The sequence below is a fragment of the Nerophis ophidion genome, linkage group LG15 (genome assembly GCF_033978795.1).
Source record: "Nerophis ophidion isolate RoL-2023_Sa linkage group LG15, RoL_Noph_v1.0, whole genome shotgun sequence".
Taxonomy (NCBI): Eukaryota; Metazoa; Chordata; class Actinopteri; order Syngnathiformes; family Syngnathidae; genus Nerophis; species Nerophis ophidion.
The window spans coordinates 52,045,182-52,068,127 of NC_084625.1; positions in this window are offsets into that span (position 1 = coordinate 52,045,182).

Here is a 22,946-nt window from a genome sequence, read left to right on the forward strand (position 1 = left end):
CTCTGCCATCCGGGAGGAACTCAAAGTAAAGCCGCTGCTCCTCCACATGGGGAGGAGCCAGATGAGGTGGTTCGGGCATCTGGTCAGGATGCCACCCGAACGCCTCCCTAGGGAGGTGTTTAGGGCACGTCCAACCGGTAGGAGGCCACGGGGAAGACCCAGGACACGTTGGGAAGACTATGTCTCCCGGCTGGCCTGGGAACGCCTCGGGATCCCCCGGGAAGAGCTAGACGAAGTGGCTGGGGAGAGGGAAGTCTGGGCTTCCCTGCTTAGGCTGCTGCCCCCGTGACCCGACCTCGGATAAGCGGAAGAAGATGGATGGATGGCGGTTGGAGGAGTCACAGAAGGCGATCGGCTTGATTGCCTCGGAGGGGAAGACGGTCCCTCATCTTTCTGGTGCGAACCACAAGATGTGCGCTCCTAACGAGGTGAACCTCTGTAATCAGCCAGATTACAGAGCCGGCTGGTGCGTCGGTGACAAGGAACAAACTCCGATGACCTCATGACGCTGTCAGGCACATTGGTTGCGATCCAAATGACACTGGTTGGTCTTCACGCAGGTTTGTACGATAAGTGTTGTGCTCTCGTCCCACATGTCCGCCATATGTTGCAAATCCCTAGGAGATGCATTTAAACAGGGCTGGCACTTATACAGACATGTGGTGCGGTCTCATCATCAGCAGGCTTCCCTGCGAGCGTCCGTGCTCTCTTATTTGCGTCAGCTTTGATTTGCGAGACTTTCAGAGCCTCCCTGGCAGAAGTCAGAGCGGTACGACAAATCAAAATGTGGCACCACAATGTCGGGAGGTGATCCCTTCAGGGCTGCACATAAAATGGGGAATTTTATTTGGAAGTCTCCCGATAACAAAGAATGTTTACAGTTTGTGTGCAATACCTTTTATACTTTTATACTGACCTTATGGTAAACTACCGACCGGTGTCCCACCTTCCCTTTATTTCAAAAATCCTCGAAAAAATTGTTGCGGAGCAGTTAAATGAACACTTAGCGTCTAACAATCTATGTGAAACCTTTCAATCCGGTTTAAGGGCAAATCACTCCACGGAGACAGCCCTCGCAAAAATGACTAATGATCTATTGCTAACGATGGATTCTGATGCGTCATCTATGCTGCTGGTCCTCGATCTTAGCGCTGCTTTCGATACCGTCGATAATAATATTTTATTAGAACGTATCAAAACACGAATTGGTATGTCAGACTTAGCCCTGTCTTGGTTTAACTCTTATCTTACTGATAGGATGCAGTGTGTCTCCCATAAAAATGTGACCTCGGACTATGTTAAGGTAACGTGTGGGGTTCCCCAGGGTTCGGTCCTTGGCCCTGCACTCTTCAGCATCTACATGCTGCCGCTAGGTGACATCATACGCAAATACGGTGTTAGCTTTCACTGTTATGCTGATGACACCCAACTCTACATGCCCCTAAAGCTGACCAACACGCCGGATTGTAGTCAGCTGGAGGCGTGTCTTAATGAAATTAAACAATGGATGTCCGCAAACTTTTTGCAACTCAACGCCAAAAAAACGGAAATGCTGATTATGGGTCCTGCTAGACACCGAACTCTATTTAATAATACAACTCTAACATTTGACAACCAAACAATTAAACAAGGCGACACGGTAAAGAATCTGGGTGTTATCTTCGACCCAACTCTCTCCTTTGAGGCACACATTAAAAGCGTTACTAAAACGGCCTTCTTTCATCTCCGTAATATCGCTAAAATTCGCTCCATTTTTTCCACTAAAGACGCTGAGATCATTATCCATGCGTTTGTTACGCCTCGTCTCGATTACTGTAACGTATTATTTTCGGGTCTCCCCATGTCTAGCATTAAAAGATTACAGTTGGTACAAAATGCGGCTGCTAGACTTTTGACAAGAACAAGAAAGTTTGATCACATTACGCCTGTACTGTATATACCTTTATATACATATATACATACATATATACCTGTACTGTATATACCTTTATATACATATATACATACATATATACCTATACTGTATATACCTGTATATACATATATACATACATATATACCTATACTGTATATACCTTTATATACATATATACATACATATATACCTATACTGGCTCACCAGCACTGGCTTCCTGTGCACTTAAGATCTGACTTTAAGGTTTTACTACTTACGTATAAAATACTACACGGTCTAGCTCCATCCTATCTTGCTGATTGTATTGTACCATACGTCCCGGCAAGAAATCTGCGTTCAAAAGACTCCAGCTTATTAGTGATTCCCAAAGCCCAAAAAAAGTCTGCGGGCTGTAGAACGTTTTCATTTCGGGCTCCAGTACTCTGGAATGCCCTCCCGGTAAAAGTTCGAGATGCCACCTCAGTAGAAGCATTTAAGTCTCACCTTAAAACTCATTTGTATACTCTAGCCTTTAAATAGACTCCCTTTTTAGACCAGTTGATCTGCCGTTTCTTTTCTTTTTTCTCCTATGTCCCACTCTCCCTTGTGGAGGAGGTCCGGTCCGATCCGGTGGCCATGTACTGCTTGCCTGTGTATCGGCTGTGGACATCTCTGCGCTGCTGATCCGCCTCCGCCTGGGATGGTTTCCTGCTGGCTCCGCTGTGGACGGGACTCTCGCTGCTGTGTTGGATCCGCTTTGGACTGGACTCTCGCGACTGTGTTGGATCCATCATGGATTGAACTTCCACAGTATCATGTTAGACCCGCTCGACATCCATTGCTTTCCTCCTCTCCAAGGTTCTCATAGTCATCATTGTCACCGACGTCCCACTGGGTGTGAGTTTTCCTTGCCCTTATGTGGGCCTACCGAGGATGTCGTGGTGGTTTGTGCAGTCCTTTGAGACACTAGTGATTTAGGGCTATATAAGTAAACATTGATTGATTGATTGACTTATTGACTCAAACTTTAATTTAAATAGATGCATGTTTTTGACGCAAAATACCATTGAACGTAACAGCTCTCACTCGAGATGGACCCCAGTAAATGTGGGAATCTTTGGGCACCTCATGATTCAAAGACCATTCAGGAGCTACGATTCGGTTAAAAATCGATTATTGATGCAGTTTTACAATTTTTTTTTCATTTCATTAAATAAGCCTTCCCGGTAAGGTTTATTCGGGTGTACTGGAGAGGAGACTACGCCGGATAGTCCAACCTCGGATTCAGGAGGAACAGTGTGGTTTTCGTCCTGGTCGTGGAACTGTGGACCAGCTCTATACTCTCGGCAGGGTTCTTGAGGGTGCATGGGAGTTTGCCCAACCAGTCTACATGTGCTTTGTGGACTTGGAGAAGGCATTCGACCGTGTCCCTCGGGAAGTGCTCAGAGACTATGGGGTATCGGACTCTCTGATTGTGGTGGTCCGCTCCCTGTATGATCAGTGCCAGAGCTTGGTCCGCATTGCCGGCAGTAGGTTGGACCCATTTCCAGTGAGGGTTGGACTCCGCCAAGGCTGTCCTTTGTCACCCATTCTGTTCATAACTTTTATGGACAGAATTTTTAGGCGCAGTCAAGGCCTTGAGGGGATCTGGTTTGGTGGCTGCAGGATTAGATCTCTGTTTTTGCAGATGATGTGGTCCTGATGGCTTCATCTGACCGGGATCTTCAGCTCTCACTGGATCGGTTCGCAGCCGAGTGTGAAGCGACCGGAATGAGAATCAGCACCTCCAAGTCCGAGTCCATGGTTCTCGCCCGGAAAAGGGTGATATACAGTACTGCATATTGTGTCCAAAGTGTACTAAAATATGGACTTGCAAGGCTGGAACCATATATGTACATGCATTCTTCAATATACAGACCTTTCCATTAACAAACCCTATTCATTGATTGATTGATTGATACTTTTATTAGTAGATTGCACAGTTCAGTACATATTCCCTACAATTGACCACTAAATGGTAACACCCCAATAAGTTTTTCAACTTGTTTAAGTCGGGGTCCACGATAATCAATTCATGGTACAAGAACCGATTGAGTTCGTAAATCGAGATTCACTACATTTACCGATGTGGGCCAGAGCAGAAAGGGGCTAGGAATAAGTAAAATTTCATAAAAAGATATTAGTAGAGATGTCCGATAATGGCTTTTTTGCTGATATCTGATATTCCGATAATGTCCAACTCTTAATTAGCAATTCTGATATCAACCGATACCGATATATACAGTTGTCTAATGAACACATTATTATGCCTAATTTTGTTGTGATGCCGCGCTGGATGCATTAAACGATGTAACAAAGTTTTCCAAAATAAATCAACTAAAGTTATGGAAAAAAAAAAGCCAACATAGCCCTGCCATTATTATTATTATTATTGAAGTAACTAAGTGCATGATTTGTTTTTAACATGCCTCAAAAAAGCAGCTTGGAATTTGGGATATGCTCTCCCCGGAGAGAGCATGAGGAGGTTGAGAGGGGCGGGGTTGGGTGGTGTATATTATAGTGTCCTGGATGAGTTAGTGCTGCAAGGGGTTCTGAGTATTTGTTCCGTTGTGTTCATGTTGTGTTACGGTGCAGATGTTCTATAATAATAAAAATAATGGTTTTGATTTATATCGCGCTTTTCTATTGTTAGATACTCAAAGCGCTCACAGAGAAGTGGGAAGCCATCATTCATTCACACCTGGTGGTGGTAAGCTACATCAGTAGCCACAGCTGCCCTGGGGTAGACTGACAGAGGCGTGGCTGCCAATTTGCGCCTACGGCCCCTCCGACCACCACCTATTATTCATTCATCATTCATTCACCAGTGTGAGCGGCACCGGGGGCAAAGGGTGAAGTGCCCTGCCCAAGGACACAACGGCAGCGATTTGGATGTCATTAGGTCGGAAGCGAACCTGCAACCCTCAGGTTTCTGGCACGGCCGCTCTACCCACTACGCCATGCCGCCCGAAATGTGTTTGTCATTCTTGTTTGTTGTGGGTTCACAGTGTGGCGCATATTTGTAACAGTTTAAAACCCCGTACAGCGTCATACATTTTACTTTTTGAAACTGAAACCGATAATTTCCAATATTACATTTTAAAGCATTTATCGGCCGATAATATCGGGCATCCCTAGATATTAGACATTATCAAGTTAGATGGGGCCCGCCTACGGATCACGGGGCCTTGCGAACAACGTGCAGGAAGGGACAATCCTGACTGTGTTCCATAAAAGCACATTTACATTGTGATTCCTTGCAATTGGAACATAAAACTCATTTTTAATAACAAAACCTGACCACACCAGTAAAGGTGACTCCAATAAAGTTGTCTGACCTTGCCAACAAGGGGGGCCCTTATTAATATTTCAGGGGCCATACAACGGATTATTACTTTGAAATGACAACAGTAACGCATTTAAGTTCCAATCCCTAGCAGAAGTCATTAGAATATATATTATCTTCATCGTTGCTGTGAGCCAACATGAATACACATCCTGTAATTGCCACAGGAGGACCGGGGTCACTATCTTGTGAGGATGACATCATAAAACACGAACAAGTAGTGCTTTTGGCGGCGTCTTGCCTGAGAAGTCATTTAACAGCTTACAGAAATGAAAGGTTGAAAGGCAGATGGTTTCCCTGCAAACGTTATTGTGCAGAAAACTAAGGCCGGACTATTTTCTTTTTAATCAGCCTTTTAATTGGCGAAGATGAGAGGCAGGTGGCATGTTCTACAGATGGCACTTTGTTGGGGGAACATCTTGAGGGAGAATTGTATTTTCCTTTTTCTAGCAGGACCCTGTGACATCTGCATTTGTTGACAAAAAGGAGCCTATTGTGCTCTGCGTGGTGCTGCAGCCCCTCTGAGCCGGGGGGGAACTAATAATGCAGCCCACTTTTTCTTTCTCCCTGCAGTGGGCCAACCCAGGCAAGGCTGCCAGGCCCCAAATGAAGTACTGAACATTAGACCCAGGTCCTGCCCCCAAACATGTTCAAATGCTGATGAGCACTTTGCTGAATCTTTTTGCAATTTGTTCAATTAATAATGGAGACGTCAAAGAAGAAAGACGTAGGTGGGAAGCGGTGTATTGCGGCCGCCTTTAGCCACACAAACACAGCCGGTGTTTCCTTATTTCCTTGTGTACATTCCCGAAAGATGACGGTGAAGCTTTACTATGGGACAGAGCGGTCAAGCGAAAATGGTTCCCTACCACATGTCAACCGGCAGGTTTTGGTGAGAAAATGGTGGTAATCAATGAATCAATGTTTATTTATATAGCCCCAAATCACAAATGTCTTAAAGGACTGCACAAATCATTACGACTACAACATCCTCGGAAGAACCCACAAAAGGGCAAGGAAAACTCACACCCAGTGTAATGAGTTGGCTCTTACCATAGACATGAGCGGAGAGCTTGCTTCGTTCCTCCTGCAGCTGCGGACTCTCTTGCCTTCTCCCACCGGCCACCCCCGACTGTCAGATACTTCCACCATGGAGAAAGAAGAGAGAAAAAAAAAATCTCAGCCCGGCCTGACTGGCTGCCTTCACTTCGTCGAGAAACGTGGCTTCCCTCGGAGACACTGGCGGTCACCACACCCGTGGCCACACCCCTCCGACTTTCAGGTACGACCATATAATCTCACACAATAATCAGATAAGGGATTTTCCAGAATTATGTTAGTAAATGTGTCTAATAACATCTAAATCGCTCCCACTGCCCTCATCTTTTTTTTCTAGTCCTTCACTCTCACTTTCCTCATCCACGAATATTTCATCCTTGCTCAAATTAATGGTGAAATCGTGGCTTTCTCGGTCTGAATCACTCTCGCTGCTGGTGGCCATGATTGTAAACAATGTTCAGATGTGAGGAGCTCCACAACCCGTGACGTCACGCGCACATCGTCTGCTACTTCCGGTACAGGCAAGGCTTTTTTTATTACCGACCAAAAGTTGCAAACTTTATCATCGATGTTCTCTACTAAATCCTTTCAGCAAAAATATGGCAATATGGTGAAATGATGAAGTATGACACATAGAATGGAGCTGCTATCCCCGTTTAAATAAGAACATCTAATTTCTGTAGGCCTTTAAGGGGTTATTCAGCTTTATGTAGACATGGCCTTGGTGTCGTGGCACCTTAGAGGGGAACATTATCACAATTTCAAAAGGGTTAAAAACAATAAAAATCAGTTCCCAGGGGCTTGTTGTATTTTTTGAAGTTTTTTTCTAAATTATACCGGTCCCGGAATATCCCGTAATAAAGCTTTAAAGTGCCTTATTTTAGCTCTCTGCGAAGACACTGGCCATTTCCCTGTGACGTCACACAGTGCTGCCAATGTAAACAAACAATGGGAATACCACAGCAAGATATAGCGACATTAGCTCAGATTCAAACTCGGATTTCAGCGACTTAAGCGATTCAACAGATTACGCATGTATTGAAACAGATGGTTGGAGTATGAAAATATTGAAGAAGAAACTGAAGCTATTGAGAGAATAGCTATTGACGCTATTCATAGTCATAGCATGGCCGAATAGCTGCGTTAGCATCGCCGGTAAAATGTGCGGACCAAACGATCAGGACTTTCGCATCTTGTGACACTGGAGCAACTTAAATCTGTCGATTGGTAAGTGTTTGTTTCGCATTAAATGTGGGTGGAAGGAAACGTAATATAGTTGCAAATGCATCTGCAGGTTATCCATACATCTCTGTGCCATGTCTGCTTTAGCACCGCCGGTAAATAGCATGTTAGCAACGATTAGCTGGCAGTCACACCACAACCAAATATGTCTGATTAGCACGTAAGTCAACAACAAAACTCACCTTTGTGATTTCGTTGACTTTATTGTTGCAAATGCATCTGCAGGTTATCCATACATCTCTGTACCATGTCTGTCATCGCCGGTAAATAGCATGTTAGCATCGATTAGCGTAGCATGTTAGCAACGATGAGCTGGCAGTCACGCCGCAACCAAATATGTCTATTTAGCTCATAAGTCAACAACAAAACTCCCCTTTGTGATTTCGTTGACTTTATCGTTGCAAATGCATCTGCAGGTTATCCATACATCTCTGTGTCATGTCTGTCATCGCTGGTAAATAGCATGTTCGCATCGAGTAGCGTAGCATGTTAGCATCGATTAGCTGGCAGTCAACATCAACAAAACTCACCTTTGTAATTTCGTTGACTTTATCTTTGCAAATGCATCTGCAGGTTATCCATACATCTCTGTGCCATGTCTGTCATCGCCGGTAAATAGCATGTTAGCATCGATTAGTGTAGCATGTTAGCAACGATTAGCTGGCAGTCACGCCGCGACCAAATATGTCTGATTAGCACATAAGACAACAACAAAACTCACCTTTGTGATTTCGTTGACTTTATTGTTGCAAATGCATCTGCAGGTTATCCATACATCTCTGTGCCATGTTTACTTTAGCACCGCCGGTAAATAGCATGTTAGCATTGATTAGCGTAGCATGTTAGCATCGATTAGCTGGCAGTCAACATCAACAAAACTCAGCTTTGTGATTTTGTTGATTTCTGTGCCATGTCTGCCTTAGCACCGCCGGTAAATAGCATGTTAGCAACGATTAGCTGGCAGTCACACCGCGACCAAATATGTCTATTTAGTCAACAACAAAACTCACCTTTGTGATTTCGTTGACTTTATCGTTGCAAATGCATTTGCAGGTTATCCCTACATCTCTGTGCCATGTCTGTCATCGCCGGTAAATAGCATGTTAGAATCGATTAGCGAAGCATGTTAGCATCGACTAGCTGGCAGTCAACATCAACAAAACACACCTTTGTGATTTCGTTGATTTTATCGTTGCAAATGCATCTGCAGGTTATCCATACATCTCTGTGCCATGTCTGTCATCGCCGGTAAATAGCATGTTAGCATCGATTAGCGTAGCATGTTAGCATCAATTAGCTGGCAGTCAACATCAACAAAACTCAGCTTTGTGATTTCGTTGATTTCTGTGCCATGTCTGCCTTAGCACCGCCGGTAAATAGCATGTTAGCAACGATTAGCTGGCAGTCACACCGCAACCAAATATGTCTATTTAGCACATAAGTCAACAACAAAACTCACCTTTGTGATTTCGTTGATTTTATCGTTGCAAATGCATTTGCAGGTTATCCATACATCTCTGTGCCATGTCCGTCATCGCCGGTAAATAGCATGTTAGCATCGATTAGCTGGCAGTCAACATCAACAAAACTCACCTTTGTGATTTCGTTGACTTTATCATTGCAAATGCATCTGCAGGTTATCCATACATCTCTGTGCCATGTCTGTCATCGCCGGTAAATAGCATGTTAGCATCGATTAGCTGGCAGTCACGCCGCGACCAAATATGTCTGATTAGCACATAAGTCAACAACAAAACTCACCTTTGTGATTTTGTTGACTTTATTGTTGCAAATGCATCTGCAGGTTATCCATACATCTCTGTGCCATGTCTGTCATCGCCGGTAAATAGCATGTTAGCATCGATTAGCGTAGCATGTTAGCAACGATTAGCTGGCAGTCACGCCGCAACCAAATATGTCTATTTAGCACATAAGTCAACAACAAAACTCACCTTTGTGATTTCGTTGATTTTATCGTTGCAAATACATTTGCAGGTTATCCATACATCTCTGTGCCATGTCTGTCATCGCCGGTAAATAGCATGTTAGCATCGATTAGCGTAGCATGTTAGCATCGATTAGCTGGCAGTCAACATCAACAAAACTCACCTTTGTGATTTCGTTGACTTTATCGTTGCAAATGCATCTGCAGGTTATCCATACATCTCTGTGCCATGTCTGTCATCGCCGGTAAATAGCATGTTAGCATCGATTAGCGTAGCATGTTAGCATCAATTAGCTGGCAGTCAACATCAACAAAACTCAGCTTTGTGATTTCGTTGATTTCTGTGCCATGTCTGCCTTAGCACCGCCGGTAAATAGCATGTTAGCAACGATTAGCTGGCAGTCACACCGCAACCAAATATGTCTATTTAGCACATAAGTCAACAACAAAACTCACCTTTGTGATTTCATTGACTTTATCATTGCAAATGCATCTGCAGGTTATCCATACATCTCTGTGCCATGTCTGTCATCGCCGGTAAATAGCATGTTAGCATATATTAGCATAGCACGTTAGCAACGATTAGCTGGCAGTCACGCCGCGACCAAATATGTCTGATTAGCACATAAGTCAACATCAACAAAACTCACCTTTGTGATTTCGTTGACTTTATCATTGCAAATGCATCTGCAGGTTATCCATACATCTCTGTGCCATGTCTGTCATCGCCGGTAAATAGCATGTCAGCATCGATTAGCGTAGCATGTCAGCAACGATTAGCTGACAGTCACGCCGCAACCAAATACGTCTGATTAGCACATAAGTTAACAACAAAACTCACCTTTGTGATTTTGTTGACTTTATCGTTGCAAATGCATCTGCAGGTTATCCATACATCTCTGTGCCATGTCTGTCATCGCCGGTAAATAGCATGTTAGCATCGATTAGCGTAGCATGTTAGCATCGATTAACTGGCAGTCAACATCAACAAAACTCAGCTTTGTGATTTCGTTGACTTTATCACTGCAACTGCATCTGCAGGTTATCCATACATCTCTGTGCCATGTCTGTCATCGCCGGTAAATAGCATGTTAGCATCGATTAGCGTAGCATGTTAGCATCAATTAGCTGGCAGTCAAGATCAACAAAACTCAGCTTTGTGATTTCGTTGATTTCTGTGCCATGTCTGCCTTAGCACCGCCGGTAAATAGCATGTTAGCAACGATTAGCTGGCAGTCACACCGCGACCAAATATGTCTATTTAGTCAACAACAAAACTCACCTTTGTGATTTCGTTGACTTTATCGTTGCAAATGCATTTGCAGGTAATCCATACATCTCTGTGCCATGTCCGTCATCGCCGGTAAATAGCATGTTAGCATCGATTAGCTGGCAGTCAACATCAACAAAACTCACCTTTGTGATTTCGTTAATTTTATTGTTGCAAATGCATCTGCAGGTTATCCATACATCTCTGTGCCATGTCCGTCATCGCCGGTAAATAGCATGTTAGCATCGATTAGCTGGCAGTCAACATCAACAAAACTCACCTTTGTGATTTCGTTGACTTTATCATTGCAAATGCATCTGCAGGTTATCCATACATCTCTGTGCCATGTCTGTCATCGCCGGTAAATAGCATGTTAGCATCGATTAGCTGGCAGTCACGCCGCGACCAAATATGTCTGATTAGCACATAAGTCAACAACAAAACTCACCTTTGTGATTTTGTTGACTTTATTGTTGCAAATGCATCTGCAGGTTATCCATACATCTCTGTGCCATGTCTGTCATCGCCGGTAAATAGCATGTTAGCATCGATTAGCGTAGCATGTTAGCAACGATTAGCTGGCAGTCACGCCGCAACCAAATATGTCTATTTAGCACATAAGTCAACAACAAAACTCACCTTTGTGATTTCGTTGATTTTATCGTTGCAAATACATTTGCAGGTTATCCATACATCTCTGTGCCATGTCTGTCATCGCCGGTAAATAGCATGTTAGCATCGATTAGCGTAGCATGTTAGCATCGATTAGCTGGCAGTCAACATCAACAAAACTCACCTTTGTGATTTCGTTGACTTTATCGTTGCAAATGCATCTGCAGGTTATCCATACATCTCTGTGCCATGTCTGTCATCGCCGGTAAATAGCATGTTAGCATCGATTAGCGTAGCATGTTAGCATCAATTAGCTGGCAGTCAACATCAACAAAACTCAGCTTTGTGATTTCGTTGATTTCTGTGCCATGTCTGCCTTAGCACCGCCGGTAAATAGCATGTTAGCAACGATTAGCTGGCAGTCACGCCGCGACCAAATATGTCTGATTAGCACATAAGTCAACATCAACAAAACTCACCTTTGTGATTTCGTTGACTTTATCATTGCAAATGCATCTGCAGGTTATCCATACATCTCTGTGCCATGTCTGTCATCGCCGGTAAATAGCATGTCAGCATCGATTAGCGTAGCATGTCAGCAACGATTAGCTGACAGTCACGCCGCAACCAAATACGTCTGATTAGCACATAAGTTAACAACAAAACTCACCTTTGTGATTTTGTTGACTTTATCGTTGCAAATGCATCTGCAGGTTATCCATACATCTCTGTGCCATGTCTGTCATCGCCGGTAAATAGCATGTTAGCATCGATTAGCGTAGCATGTTAGCATCGATTAACTGGCAGTCAACATCAACAAAACTCAGCTTTGAGATTTCGTTGACTTTATCACTGCAACTGCATCTGCAGGTTATCCATACATCTCTGTGCCATGTCTGTCATCGCCGGTAAATAGCATGTTAGCATCGATTAGCGTAGCATGTTAGCATCAATTAGCTGGCAGTCAAGATCAACAAAACTCAGCTTTGTGATTTCGTTGATTTCTGTGCCATGTCTGCCTTAGCACCGCCGGTAAATAGCATGTTAGCAACGATTAGCTGGCAGTCACACCGCGACCAAATATGTCTATTTAGTCAACAACAAAACTCACCTTTGTGATTTCGTTGACTTTATCGTTGCAAATGCATTTGCAGGTAATCCATACATCTCTGTGCCATGTCTGTCATCGCCGGTAAATAGCATGTTAGCATCGATTAGCGAAGCATGTCAGCAACGATTAGCTGGCAGTCATGCCGCGACCAAATATGTCTGATTAGCACATAAGTCAACATTAACAAAACTCACCTTTGTGATTTCGTTGACTTTATCGTTGCAAATGCATCTACAGGTTATCCATACATCTCTGTGCCATGTCTGCTTTAGCACCGCCGCTAAATAGCATGTTAGCATCGATTAGCTGGCAGTCAACATCAACAAAACTCACCTTTGTGATTTCGTTGACTTTATCGTTGCAAATGCATCTGCAGGTTATCCATACATCTCTGTGCCATGTCTGTCATCGCCGGTCAAATGTCAAGACACTCTGGCACATTTAATGGGGGTCTGGCGGCTGACACTTTGGCATCTTCGGGCCAGTGGTGCAACTTGAATCCCTCCCCGTTAGTGTTGTTACACCGACGAGGCATGTCTCCAAGGTTCCGAAAAATAGTCGAAAAAACATTTAGAGTTCGGAAATCAGCTATAAAAATATATGTTCTTTTTTCTGCACCATCAAGGTACATATTGACGCTCACGTAGGTCTGCTGATAATGTTCCCCTTTAATGCTCGAAGACCCACGCCTGCCCGACACCTCGTTTGAGAAGCGCTAAAGTAAACCAACACTTTAATGCAAGAATGACGTCGCCTCACAAAGAAAAGCAAACAAACCGCTGAAAGTAAGCAAAGTCACTCCAGATGGACTCTAGTTCTTCTGGATGAAGATCAAAGACTAAACCCATAAATCTGTGAATATCCCCAAGTTAAGTCGGTACTGTAGAAGTTCCTTCGAGATCTGCCGTTTTCCCCCCCAATCTGTTCTTCATACATCTTGTCAAGGTCTTTGGTAGTTCTGGGCATCAGACAGTGGAATCACAAGGAATTATAGAGCATGAAAAACATGAGTAATTGATGAGTCTGTGCCGCTGGCCTAAATGTGATTGCAAGGCAAGGTTGAACGCGGCGACGCAAACACACAAGAATGATTTTGTCTGAAAAAAAAAAATAGACATGTGTTCCCCGCGTAGACGGCAACAAAGCGTACATGAGCTGACACGAGATGCAGGGATCGGACCGGATCTCGATACCAGCTCTGGGGCGTCGCAACACCTCTGACTCGATAAATATGTAAAACCCTGGTTTGTTCCAGGGCCCCTGTTGAGTTGTGGGTCTCCGCTTGCTTCTCTGGTGCCTGGCTTTGGGGCGGAGCCAAAGTAAACACTGTGAATAAGTTATGACCAAGACTTGTTGACACGCGTTCAGATAAAAGCCCGGCCGGGCTGGGACGACGGCCGCCATGTCGTGGTTGGCGCTTTCTGCTTTTCTACATTTTGACTCATCTCAAGTATCAATCGATCGATCAATCAATGTGTACTTATATAGCCCAAATCACAAGTGTCTCAGAGGGCTGCACAAACCACTACGACATCCTCGGTTCAGATCCCACATCAGGGCAAGGGACAACTCAACACAAAGGGACAATGAGAACCCTTGGAGTGGACCGCAGATGTGGGGACTTCCCACCTGGGTAACCAGTGCTATGGACGTCGAGCGGATCTAGCATGTTATTGTGAGAGTCCAGTCCATAGTGGATCCAACATAATAGTGTTAGTCCAGTCCATAGTGGATCTAACATAATAGTGAGAGTCCAGTCCATAGTGGATCTAACATAATAGTGTGAGAGTCCAGTCCATTGTGGATCTAGCATAATAATGAGAGTCCAGTCCATAGTGGATCTAACATAATAGTGTGAGAGTCCAGTCCATAGTGGATCTAACATAATAGTGTGAGAGTCCAGTCCATAGTGGATCTAACATAATAGTGTGAGAGTCCAGTCCATAGTGGATCTAACATAATAGTGTGAGAGTCCAGTCCATAGTGGATCTAACATAATAGTGAGAGTCCAGTCCATAGTGGATCTAACATAATAGTGTGAGAGTCCAGTCCAGAGTGGATCTAACATAATAGTGTGAGAGTCCAGTCCATTGTGGATCTAGCATAATAATGAGAGTCCATTCCATAGTGGATCTAACATAATAGTGTGAGAGTCCTGTCCATAGTGGATCTAACATAATAATGAGAGTCCAGTCCATAGTGGATCTAACATAATAGTGTGAGAGTCCTGTCCATAGTGGATCTAACATAATAGTGTGAGAGTCCAGTCCAGAGTGGATCTAACATAATAGTGTGAGAGTCCAGTCCATTGTGGATCTAGCATAATAATGAGAGTCCAGTCCATAGTGGATCTAACATAATAGTGTGAGAGTCCTGTCCATAGTGGATCTAACATAATAGTGTGAGAGTCCAGTCCATAGTGGATCTAACATAATAGTGAGAGTCCAGTCCATAGTGGATCTAACATAATAGTGTGAGAGTCCAGTCCAGAGTGGATCTAACATAATAGTGTGACAGTCCAGTCCAGAGTGGATCTAATATAATAGTGTGAGAGTCCAGACCATAGTGGATCTAACATAAAAGTGTGAGAGTCCAGTCCATAGTGGATCGAACATAATAGTGTGAGAGTCCAGTACATAGTGGATCTAACATAATAGTGAGAGTCCAGTCCATAGTGGATCTAACATAATAGTGATAGTCCAGTCCATAGAGGATCTAACATAATACTGTGAGAGTCCAGTCCATAGTGGATCTAACATAATAGTGATAGTCCAGTCCATAGTGGATCTAACATAATAGTGGGAGTCCAGTCCATAGTGGATCTAACATAGTAGTGTGAGAGTCCAGTCCATAGTGGATCTAACATAATAGTGAGAGTCCAGTCCATAGTGGATCTAACATAATAGTGAGAGTCCAGTCCATAGTGGATCTAACATAGTAGTGTGAGAGTCCAGTCCGTAGTGGATCTAACATAATAGTGAGAGTCCAGTCCGTAGTGGATCCAACATAATAGTGAGAGTCCAGTCCATAGTGGATCTAACATTATAATGAGAGTCCAGTCCGTAGTGGATCTAACATAATAGTGTGAGAGTCCAGTCCATAGTGGATCTAAGATAATAGTGAGAGTCCAGTCCATAGTGGATCTAACATAATAGTGAGAGTCCAGTCCATAGTGGATCTAACATAATAGTGTTAGTCCAGTCCATAGTGGATCCAACATAATAGTGAGAGTCCAGTCCATAGTGGATCTAACATAATAATGAGAATCCAGTCCGTAGTGGATCTAACATAATAGTGAGAGTCCAGTCCGTAGTGGATCTAACATAATAGTGAGAGTCCAGTCCATAGTGGATCCAACATAATAGTGAGAGTCCAGTCCATAGTGGATCTAACATAATAGTGTGAGAGTCCGGTCCATAGTGGATCTAACATAATAGTGTGAGAGTCCAGTCCATAGTGGATCTAACATAATAGTGTGAGAGTCCAGTCCATAGTGGATCTAACATAATAGTGAGAGTCCAGTCCATAGTGGATCTAACATTATAATGAGAGTCCAGTCCGTAGTGGATCTAACATAATAGTGAGAGTCCAGTCGATAGTGGATATAACATAATAGTGTGAGAGTCCAGTCCATAGTGGATTTAACATAATAGTGAGAGTCCAGTCCATAGTGGATCTAACATAATAGTGTGAGAGTCCAGTCCATTGTGGATCTAACATAATAATGAGAGTCCAGTCCATAGTGGATCTAACATAATAGTGTGAGAGTCCTGTCCATAGTGGATCTAACATAATAGTGTGAGAGTCCAGTCCATAGTGGATCTAACATAATAGTGAGAGTCCAGTCCATAGTGGATCTAACATAATAGTGTGAGAGTCCAGTCCATAGTGGATCTAACATAATAGTGTGACAGTCCAGTCCAGAGTGGATCTAATATAATAGTGTGAGAGTCCAGTCCATAGTGGATCTAACATAATAGTGTGACAGTCCAGTCCAGAGTGGATCTAATATAATAGTGTGAGAGTCCAGTCCATAGTGGATCTAACATAAAAGTGTGAGAGTCCAGTCCATAGTGGATCGAACATAATAGTGTGAGAGTCCAGTACATAGTGGATCTAACATAATAGTGAGAGCCCAGTCCATAGTGGATCTAACATAATAATGAGAATCCAGTCCGTAGTGGATCTAACATAATAGTGATAGTCCAGTCCATAGTGGATCTAACAAAATACTGTGAGAGTCCAGTCCATAGTGGATCTAACATAATAATGAGAATCCAGTCCGTAGTGGATCTAACATAATAGTGAGAGTCCAGTCCGTAGTGGATCTAACATAATAGTGAGAGTCCAGTCCATAGTGGATCCAACATAATAGTGAGAGTCCAGTCCATAGTGGATCTAACATAATAGTGTGAGAGTCCGGTCCATAGTGGATCTAACATAATAGTGAGAGTCCAGTCCATAGTGGATCTAACATAATAGTGTGAGAGTCCAGTCCATAGTGGATCTAACATAATAGTGTGAGAGTCCAGTCCATAGTGGATCTAACATAATAGTGAGAGTCCAGTCCATAGTGGATCTAACATTATAATGAGAGTCCAGTCCGTAGTGGATCTAACATAATAGTGAGAGTCCAGTCGATAGTGGATATAACATAATAGTGTGAGAGTCCAGTCCATAGTGGATTTAACATAATAGTGAGAGTCCAGTCCATAGTGGATCTAACATAATAGTGTGAGAGTCCAGTCCATTGTGGATCTAACATAATAATGAGAGTCCAGTCCATAGTGGATCTAACATAATAGTGTGAGAGTCCTGTCCATAGTGGATCTAACATAATAGTGTGAGAGTCCAGTCCATAGTGGATCTAACATAATAGTGAGAGTCCAGTTCATAGTGGATCTAACATAATAGTGTGAGAGTCCAGTCCATAGTGGATCTAACATAATAGTGTGACAGTCCAGTCCAGAGTGGATCTAATATAATAGTGTGAGAGTCCAGTCCATAGTGGATCTAACATAATAGTGTGACAGTCCAGTCCAGAGTGGATCTAATATAATAGTGTGAGAGTCCAGTCCATAGTGGATCTAACATAAAAGTGTGAGAGTCCAGTCCATAGTGGATCGAACATAATAGTGTGAGAGTCCAGTCCATAGTGGATCTAACATAATAGTGAGAGCCCAGTCCATAGTGGATCTAACATAATAATGAGAATCCAGTCCGTAGTGGATCTAACATAATAGTGATAGTCCAGTCCATAGTGGATCTAACAAAATACTGTGAGAGTCCAGTCCATAGTGGATCTAACATAATAATGAGAATCCAGTCCGTAGTGGATCTAACATAATAGTGAGAGTCCAGTCCGTAGTGGATCTAACATAATAGTGAGAGTCCAGTCCATAGTGGATCCAACATAATAGTGAGAGTCCAGTCCATAGTGGATCTAACATAATAGTGTGAGAGTCCGGTCCATAGTGGATCTAACATAATAGTGTGAGAGTCCAGTCCATAGTGGATCTAACATAATAGTGTGAGAGTCCAGTCCATAGTGGATCTAACATAATAGTGAGAGTCCAGTCCATAGTGGATCTAACATAATAGTGTGAGAGTCCAGTCCATAGTGGATCTAACATAATAGTGTAAAATGACAATAAAACTCCTGCAGAACAAAAGTGTTAGCATTATGCTAAAAACATGCTAAATGAAAAGGAAAAGCTAAAATATCGCTTCCGGTTCAATTCTTCATCACACACATAACCACACATTTTTGCATTTTGAATGAACATATTAGATTTCTGTGTTTATCTGGAAAAATAGAAATCCATAAAAGGAAAACAGCACAAAATCCTATTTTCTGGCAATATTTGAATGAAAACCAACCCTTTGTTTGTTTTCAAATTTACAATATATAATAAAAATCCGAAAGCGGCCCTAATTTTGTTGTTTGATTTGCGTTTCCGAGTTGGAAACGGAATGAAGGGAAGCTCCACCGACCCTGCGCGGTTTTCCTTCTCCATTTTCCACGACGGCCGTGCTCCTGATCTAATTGCATCCGTTCCTCAAAACGAAATAATCGCATCAACGCGAGCACCAGCGCTCGGCGGCCGAGGCGTTCCGTGTCACGTTGGCGTTTAATTGTTGATGGACCGTGTGCATTTGAGTCCAGCTCCAGATGCATTTGCCAATAATCTCTCGTTATAAAAGCAGGAAGGACGGCAGTTATTGGAGTGGGGGCGGGGAGAATATGAAGGTAAATGAAATAGGAAATAGCGGACATGACAATGATTAATAGTGAACTCGGTTATTGAAAAGTCTTGCTTGTGAGTCTCTGTTCACTCCCTGGGGAGCAAGAACTGGTCTGCAGGTTTCTTCTCCTGCAGTAGCATAGACCAGTGGTCCCCAACCTTGTTTGCACCATTGAGCAGTTTAATGAAGGCATTATTTTCAGGTAGTGACTTTCCACCTGTGCCAGATAAATACAGCAAGAATAAGTGCATGAAAAATACAACTCACTGTAACGCTGGACTTGTTTCTTTGCAATGAGATGCAGATGGAAATCAGCCTTTGGCTACAATGTCAACTTCCTATGAGGAGTTTTATTGTACATCGGACTGTGATTGTGGTGGTTCGCTCCCTGTATGATCAGTTTTAGAGCTTGGTCTGCATCGACGGCAGTAAGTCGGTCATGTGTCCAGTGAGAGTTGGACTCCGCCAAGGTTGCCCTTTGTCACAGATTCTGTTCATAACTTTTATGGACATAATTTCTAGGCGAAGTCAGGGCGTTGATGGTATCTGGTTTGGTGGCCATAGGGTTAGGTCTCTGCTTTTTGCAGATGATGTGGTCCTGATGGCTTCACCTGGCCAGGATCTTCAGCTCTCACTGGATCGGTTCGCAACAGTGTGAAGCGACTGGGATGGGAATCAGCACCTCCAAGTCCATGGTTCTCGCCAGGAAAAGGGTGGACTGCCTTCTCCGGGTTGGAGGGGGAGATCTTCCCCCAAGTGAAGGAGTTCAAGTACTTCGGAGTCTTGTTCATGAGTGAGGGAAGAGTGGATGGTGAGATCGACAGGCGGATCAGCTAAAACATCTTCAGTAATGCGGACGCTGTATTGATCCGTTGTGGTGAACAAGGAGCTGAGCCGGAAGGCAGAACTCTCAATTTACCGGTCGATCTATATTCCCATCCTCACCTATGGTAATGAACTTTGGGTTATGATCAAAAGGACAAGATCACGGCTACAAGCGACCGAAATGGGTTTCCTCCGCCAGGTGGTGAGTCTCTCCTTTAGATATAGGGTGAGAAGCTGCGGCATCCAGGAGGAGGTAAAAGTAAAGCCGATGCCGGTTGTCGCCGGAAAAGGGTGGAGTGCCATCTCCGGGTTTGGGGTAAGATCTTGCCCCAAGTGAAGGAGTTCAAGTACCTCGGAGTCTTGTTCATGAGTGAGGGAAGAGTGGATGGTGAGATCGACAGGCAGATCGGTGCAACATCTTCAGTAATGTGGACGCTGTATCGATCTGTTGTGGTGAAGAAGGAGCTGAGCCGGAAGGCAAAGCTCTCAATTTACCGGTCGATCTACGTTCCCATCCTCACCTATGGTCATGAGCTTTGGGTTATGATCGAAAGGACAAGATCACGGGTACAAGCGGCCAAAATGAGTTTCCTCCGCCAGGTGGTGGGTCCCTCCTTTATATATAGGGTGAGAAGCTGCGGCATCCGGGAGAAGGTAAAAGTAAAGCCGCTGCCGGTTGTCGCCGGAAAAGGGTGGAGTGCCATCTCCGGGTTGGGGAAGAGATCTTGCCCCATGTGGACGAGTTCAAGTACCTCGGAGTCTTGTTCATGAGTGAGGGAAGAGTGGATGGTGAGATCGACAGGCGGATCGGTGCAACGTCTTCAGTAATGCGGAAGCTGTATCGATCCGTTGTGGTGAACAAGGAAGGCAAAGCTGTCAATTTACCAGTCGATCTACGTTCCCATCCTCACCTATGGTCATAAACTTTGGGTTATGATCAAAAGGACAAGATCACGGGTACAAGCGGCCGAAATGAGTTTCCTCCGCCAGGTGGTGGGTCCCTCCTTTATATATAGGGTGAGAAGCTGCGGCATCCGGGAGAAGGTAAAAGTAAAGCCGCTGCCGGTTGTCGCCGGAAAAGGGTGGAGTGCCATCTCCGGGTTGGGGTAAGATCTTCCCCCAAGTGAAGGAGTTCAAGTACCTCGGAGTCTTGTTCATGAGTGAGGGAAGAGTGGATGGTGAGATCGACAGGCAGATCAGCTAAAACATCTTCAGTAATGTGGACGCTGTATCGATCTGTTGTGGTGAAGAAGGAGCTGAGCCGGAAGGCAAAGCTCTCGATTTACCGGTCGATCTATGTTCCCATCCTCACCTATGGTCATGAACTTTGGGTTATGATCAAAAGGACAAGATCACGGGTACAAGCGGCCCAAATGTGTTTCCTCCGCCGGGTAGTGGGTCTCTCCTTTATATATAGGGTGAGAAGCTCTGTCATCCGGGAGGAACTCAAAGTAAAGCCGCTGCTGGTTGTCGCCGGAAAAGGGTGGAGTGCCATCTCCGGTTTGGGGAAGAGATCTTGCCCCATGTGGACGAGTTCAAGTACCTCGGAGTCTTGTATACGAGTGAGGCAAGAGTGGATCGTGAGTTTGATAGGCGGATCGGAGCAGCGTCTTCAGTAGTGCGGACGCTGTATGTATCTGTCGTGGTGAAGAAGGAGCTGAGCTGTAAGGCAAAGCTCTCAATTTGCCGGTTGATCTTTGTTCCCATCCTCACTTATGGTCATGAGCTTTGGGTTATGATCAAAAGGGGAAGATCACGGGTACAAGCGGCCCAAATGTGTTTCCTACGCCGGGTGGTGGGTCTCTCCCTTAGAGATAGGGTGAGAAGCTCTGTCATCTGGGAGGAAGTCGAAGTAAAGCCGCTGCTCCTCCACATGGAGAGGAGCCAGATGAGGTGGTTTGGGCATCTGGTCAGGATGCCTCCTGAACTCCTCCTTAGAGAGGTGTTAGTGATTCCTAGAGCCCAAAAAAAGTCTGCGGGCTATAGAGCGTTTTCCGTTCAGTCTCCAGTACTCTGGAATGCCCTCCCGGTAACAGTTCGAGATGCTACCTCAGTAGAAGCATTTAAGTCTCACCTTGAAACTCATTTGTATACTCTAGCCTTTAAATTGACTCCCTTTTTAGACCAGTTGATCTGCCGTTTTGTTTTCTTTTTCTCCTATGTCCCACTCTCCCTTGTGGAGGGGGTCCGGTCCGATCCGGTGGCCATGTACCGCTTGCCTGTGTATCGGCTGGGGACATCTCTGCGCTGCTGATCCGCCTGCGCTTGGGATGGTTTCCTGCTGGCTCCGCTGTGAACGGGACTCTCGCTGCTGTGTTGGATCCACTTTGGACTGGACTCTCGCGACTGTGTTGATCCATTATGGATTGAACTTTCACAGTATCATGTTAGACCCGCTCGACATCCATTGCTTTCCTCCTCTCCAAGGTTCTCATAGTCATCATTGTCACCGACGTCCCACTGGGTGTGAGTTTTCCTTGCCCTTATGTGGGCCTACCGAGGATGTGGTAGTGGTTTGTGCAGCCCTTTGAGACACTAGTGATTTAGGGCTATATAAGTAAACATTGATTGATTGATTGATTATTTACATTAGGTTGTTTATAATCCGGGGAGATGGGATGTGAATGGAGGAGGGTATTAGTAAAGTGTTGAAGTTGCCTGGAGGTGTTGTTTTAGAGCGGTTTTGAAGGAATATAGAGATGCACTTACTTTTTATACCTGTTGGGAGTGCATTCCACATTTGATGTGGCATAGAAAGAGAAAGTGAAAGAAAGAGATAGACTACAGCAGGGGTCGGGAACCTTTTTGGCTGAGAGAGCCATGAAAGCCAAATATTTTAAAAACGTTATTTCCGTGAGAGCCATATTATATTTTGGTAATACTTTGATATGGGGAACATATTCACAAATAATTAGTTGCTTATTAACATGCAAATTCGTAACATATTGGCTCTTAATTAGTACTTTTTAATGCCTTTTTCTGCATGGCCTTATTTTACAAGCAGTAAGCCATTAACTAAGAGTCTTCCCTTATAACCTCAGAATTATTGCTTATTAGTAACCCTAACCCTTATATGGTCCACTAGTGTCCAAATAACTCTAAATTAAGTCTTTGTTACTTAGAATATGTTTCCCATACTAAAGTGTTACCAATATTTTTTAACACTGAATACAACTAAATGTGCGCATTATTAAGTTAGATTAACATTTTTAGATTATAATAAGTCTCTTATTCTTTTTAATAACAATCAATCAATCAATGTTTACTTATATAGCGCTAAATCACTAGTGTCTCAAAGGGCTGCACAAGCCACTACGACATCCTCGGTAGGCCCACATAAGGGCAAGCAAAACTCAC